The sequence below is a fragment of the Wyeomyia smithii genome, chromosome 3 (genome assembly GCF_029784165.1).
Source record: "Wyeomyia smithii strain HCP4-BCI-WySm-NY-G18 chromosome 3, ASM2978416v1, whole genome shotgun sequence".
NCBI lineage: Eukaryota > Metazoa > Arthropoda > Insecta > Diptera > Culicidae > Wyeomyia > Wyeomyia smithii.
This window is the reverse complement of record NC_073696.1, coordinates 252986529-252991999: the sequence shown is the minus strand read 5'-3', so window position 1 is coordinate 252991999 and position 5471 is coordinate 252986529.

The window sequence follows — 5471 nt, the reverse complement described above, 5'->3', positions numbered from 1 at the left end:
AGAACTGATCAGCGAACGTGGGAATCAACCAACAGTACAAGACCTCAACACTGTTGATATTCATTCCACCCACCAGAGCAGAGCGCCAGAGAGAAGGGAGACACAGCATAAAAGTTATGCTACGTTTATGTTCGACACGACGAATGTGCAACAGGACGAACGAAAGATGAAAATAGAAGGAAAATGCTATCCGTGCTCTCGCTCTCCGGTGTTGAATTGTTCTCTTCCGTCTGTAGGCCTACTCTCTGTTGTTGTTATGCGGTTTTGGTCGTAAACAATGATCAACTGTGGGACATTTCACCGCCACTCTGCTTGTACAGGGCTGTAGTTTATTGGTTACGAATTCGATTCAAATTTGAGATTTGTGCTGAAGCGATCACTGATTGTTATTCGTTTGGTTTCTGTGCAAGATGTGTTTGCCTTTTAGAGGGAAGCTTTTTACTAAATATTTTTAACCTTTTCGTGTATTTGAATTTGCATATAAATCTTTGTTCTACAATCCGTGTAAATCTTTTTATAAATTATTGATCTCCTGGTTATACAAGAAAGTTACAGACACAGTTTTGCAAGCGTTGCGTAGCGTTGACAGAAAATCGAATCCAACTGTACCCGCTATTTTTCTTTTTTTGGCATCACCTGGTATTCAAATGCTGATTAAATTTTAATAATTACACTTGAAATTTTAAACTATGAAACTATTTAAAAGGCTAGACAACAGGTTGATCTTTAATATGCAATTTCCACGAAGCCAACTTTACTCACTGCTACTGCCATTTAGCACTCCAGGAATATAACCACTTCACATCGTATACCTTCATCATCACTTTGAATACATCAATATTCTTAGAACGCACTGAGCGGGAATACCAATAATCGATTGTATTTGGCAATTTTGGATTTTTTACAGAAACTGGAAGTCGCAAAATTGGGATTTCAAAAAAAAATGCGTAAGGTTGATTTCTATAGTTTCTGTGTATTATCTCTCTGGAAATCCAGGAATCACTCATCTTGGGTCGTATTATATTATTTAAGGTTGCTTGCCAGACACCCAAAGTGGATTTTGAAACATCTGGGGTTGATTCCAGCTTCTAAGCATCGACTCGATATTGTGTGATCCTCTGTCACTTTAGGCTGTTTTCTAGAAACCGGACGTACTATCTTGGTTCAGAAGACGTCTGGAGTAATTTCTTGGCCGGGGGAGAGGGTAAATACCCATATTGGCTGGTAGTTGGCCTTTTTTGGCCCTTTTTATGAAAATACAAAATGGCGTCTGAAGATGATCCGGTTTTTGGTTGTCATTTTGGACAGTAATTGGCAGTGGTAGGCACCGCTAACTGGAAAATTTAGCTCTATAATCGCTAAACGCTGAACGCTAAACCCATAGCGGAACTTTCGCTAATCGCTAACTTATTATAATTATAATTATAACACGTAGATTATCATAAATATGTTTGTTGCTCATAAAAACAAACGAAAGTAATTACTTTTAAGCGCTATTAACAAAAAGAGGTTCGAAATTCACAAAACGGTCATACTTGCAGCACAGACTAACAGACGTAACACTGGAACCTAGCTCCATCGCCACAGAAAACGTTCATTTCAAATTTTCAATCGAATAACAGTCGCCGCGCGAAAACGTCGTCTGGGGCGCTGTCATGCAATCTTATACAAATTTTGTAGTTCCCCATTTGACACATACAGTAACGCTGGCGCTGATGTCGAAATAAATGACGCAGCGCGACCACGACAGCAGATGGTGCTAGTGTTACTAACGTAAAGTACTGGAATCATCCAAACGATGATTCTATTGAAAATTTATTCGACATGTTATGTCTGTTAGTCTGTGCTTGAAGATTTTGTGAAAATAAGGAGCAACAAAAAGAGATTCTGCTTGTATGTAAAATGAATATTTTTGGGATTTTTTTTTTATATTCTCGCTTATTTTTCGTCGGTCTAGTTCCGCCACTGTTATTGTGCCAATCACCGAGCCCGGGGAGGCGGCTCCACCCAGGCCCTAACTTATGACCCGTTGATTAACAGACCGGCGCCAACGGCTTTACTTTCTCATGCGATGGAATGCGTGATCCCAGAGATTTTTCGCCTCCTATGCCGGCGTTGGGATTCAAACCCAGGCTAGACTCCGCCTTATTTTTGGGAATGTTTTAAAAACTCAAATATTATCTTAATTGAAAAAGTAGATCCGAAGTTGCCGTAGATGCATTGCATTGCAATATGCAGACATTTTTGGCGTTCCCAAAATTTAATTTAGATCACCTTGAGCTTGTTCTCCAGAATGCTCAAGGTGATCTAGATTAAACTGGAACTAGAGTGCTAAAGTCTAAAGTCTAGAGTGAAAAGACTCACTTGCACTTGTGTCGTAAAGAGAGGAACTCTGGACTATTAAGACAATTGAACGTTGTTTGAATGAAACATATGTTCCAAAAGTAATATTTGCAGTAAGATATGTGCATCATTCGAATCAATTTATGTACGCCATCAGCGACTCACAGTTTTTGAAAATAGTTTTTTTTTCGCTTCTCTACACCCAACGCAAACGGGGAACATTTTATTACTTTAGGGCAATTTTTTATTACTAATTGTGTCTTATGACTGCGCATTATACACAATTAGTAACAACTAAAAAGTAACAAAAATTATGACGGCCACACGCTTGTATGTGTTTCTGCAGGAGAACATACAGCCAAGCACCGCACTGCATGTGTTAGCAAGACTTCACTCGCTACATTTGTATTGATGCAAAAATCTGGTTTATTTTTGTCCCTTTCATCCATTCATAATCAGAATCTATACCGTCAACCTCAATTGTCTAATTAGAAACACTTTCGTTTCGTCCCCCAGTGTTTACTTGAAATGGAAATATGTAATACTGTCTGACCAGAGTTGCCGAAGTTGCGAATATTGTTCTGGATGGGCACAAGTTTTGTATTTTCAAACAGGTCCAAATAAGTTTCCATGAACCAACGATTATGTGCTGTAGATAGCTTGCAATAAAGCGAATGTTTTTGTTTTTCTCTAACGCAGTTTACAGATCGTGATGTCATTTTAAGGCGCATTTCAAGTCTTAAAAATCATCAACGTTTGCTCACTCTATGACGGGGAAAATGCTGCTTGGCAGCTCTTGTCATATTTATTCGCTACTCCGTATGCATACAACGATGGGGCGAGATTTCTGCCGAAGGTTAATGAACAGTTTTACTTACGGCTGTTTATTTACCGACGGCAAGAATCTCGCCCGATCGCTCGCGTTGGCATTCAGCCTGGCAGAGGCCTAACATGTGCAACATATGCGACGGTGTGTGGTTTTTTTTTTACTTGAGATGGAAAGGGAGCATTTTGCGATAGAAAAAAATTTGCATGTGGTTGAAACGACCATTATTAGATAGTCGTTCTCCCGTAACACGTGCTAAATACTGTCATATATTTGTTGTTACTCGACTGGGGAAGAATTTTATTGCCTTTTAAGTAATAGGTTTGTTACCCAAAAGGCAATTTTGCGCTATTGCTTCTTAAGTAATAAGGAAAAGTTTTGCGTGTATAAAATTAGCGAATTAGTGTTTCGATGGCCAAAATTTTAGCGACGCTAACGGTCCGCTAACCGGCTCAAAAATTAGCGAAATCGTTAAGCCGCTAACTGTATATTAGCGTCACTAATTATCGATTAACGAATTAGCGGAACGGTGCTCACCACTGGTATTTGGGCACTTTGGGATGTTTTCCAGAAACCGCAGGAGGCCATCTTGGATTTCAAAATGGCACCTGGAGACGGACTGTGGGTACTAGAAATATCCATTTTGAATGGTGTTTGATATTCTACACGCTATTTGAAATTAATAAACAAACAAAATTTCGCAGAGACTTAATGTCGCCATCTTGGATCACGTAGATACGTCTGAAATTCCACTTTTGGAAGTATTGAAAATGAACTTTTTTCAGATGATGATAAAAAACAACCTAAGACAGATAATTGAGTTTGATAAATTTGCCATGGAAGGTAATTATATTAGCAAATCCTCCTCAGTTTTCGTGACCGAATAGTTGGAGTAGGTCTTACGCTTCGGGTTTGCCAAGAAATTCTCGATGGGACGCAGCTGGGATACGTTGGGCGGGTTCGTCGAGTTGGGTACCACATCGATACTCAGCCGCTCCATTCGACGCCAGATCAGGCCAGAACACCACGTTTTCGCACTTATGGTATTTCTTGATGAATGACGCAACTTCCGGCTGCCGCTTTGTCGCTGCCGCCTCCCAACATATCTGTACATGTTCACCAAGTAGCGCACACAGCGATGTAGTCACTTTTCCCTCGGCCTTCCTCTTCAGCATCGTTTGGAGCTTCTTGTCACTCAGGGTCGTCGGCCGTTCGGAACCGGGCTTTCTTCCGATGCTCTGATTGTTGTCCAATAGTACCAAGATGTAGCCGTTTTCGATGCCATCACGGTTAGCGTTGGCCTGATAGAATTATCCATTTTTTGCTGCTGACTCGTGGGTTACTATGATTGATGCTGCGACGTGGGAGTATGACTGTCACTACCAAAGAAACGCTGGATTTCTTATGAACATTCACTTTCCTCGCTCGACAGTAACCACCGGGTCGAACGTTGAGGAGCAACAAAGCCTCGGATCAAGACGCATGATGTCACGTGCTCAGGGAGGAGTTCTCTCTCCGCTGCTATGGTCACTGCTGGTCTTCTCACTAAGCTATCGCAGCAAGGCTACGAAGGCATTCGTTATGCCGATGACGTAGTCCTTATTGTTAGGGTAAAATGTGATGCAACTCTTTCTAGTCGAATACAAACGGCTCTTGCTTAGAAAAGAAGCTGAACATTAACCCCACTAAAACAGTCATTATTCCCTTTACCAAGCGAATAGTGCATTCAATCACTCCTCCACTATTGAATGGAATAAGACTGAGTTTCAGCAATGAGACCTAATATCTTGGATCCATTCTGGATAAAAAGCTGAATTGGACTGCTTAACTAGATTACGCTATCAAGAAGGCAACTTTAGCAATCTGGGCTTGCAGTACACTGTTCGACAAGACCTGGGGGTTAAAACCACAATTAGCACTCTGGTCATCACCACCATTGCTCGGTCACGTATAACCTACGCAGCATTGTGGCTTAAGGTAAATGAAACGAGAGCTCAGACAGAACGTAAAGTTCAACGAGGGGTCAGTCTTTCAATTACCAGTCAGTAGCCATGCTCTGCTTACTGCCTCTACATTTGCATGTGAAGAAGGAGGCAGAGCTTAGGGCACTGAGGCTACGAAGAAACACAACGATGCTTCAAGGTGACCTAACGGGTCACCTAAGCATCCTGAACGAGTCCAAGCTAACACCTTTCGTAAAATCAGTCTCAGACTTGATGGAAGCAAAACCCAACATGGACGTTCCATATAGGGTGATTGACATAGATCGTTTGGTGTGGAATAATAGAGGGCCGAGTCCTTC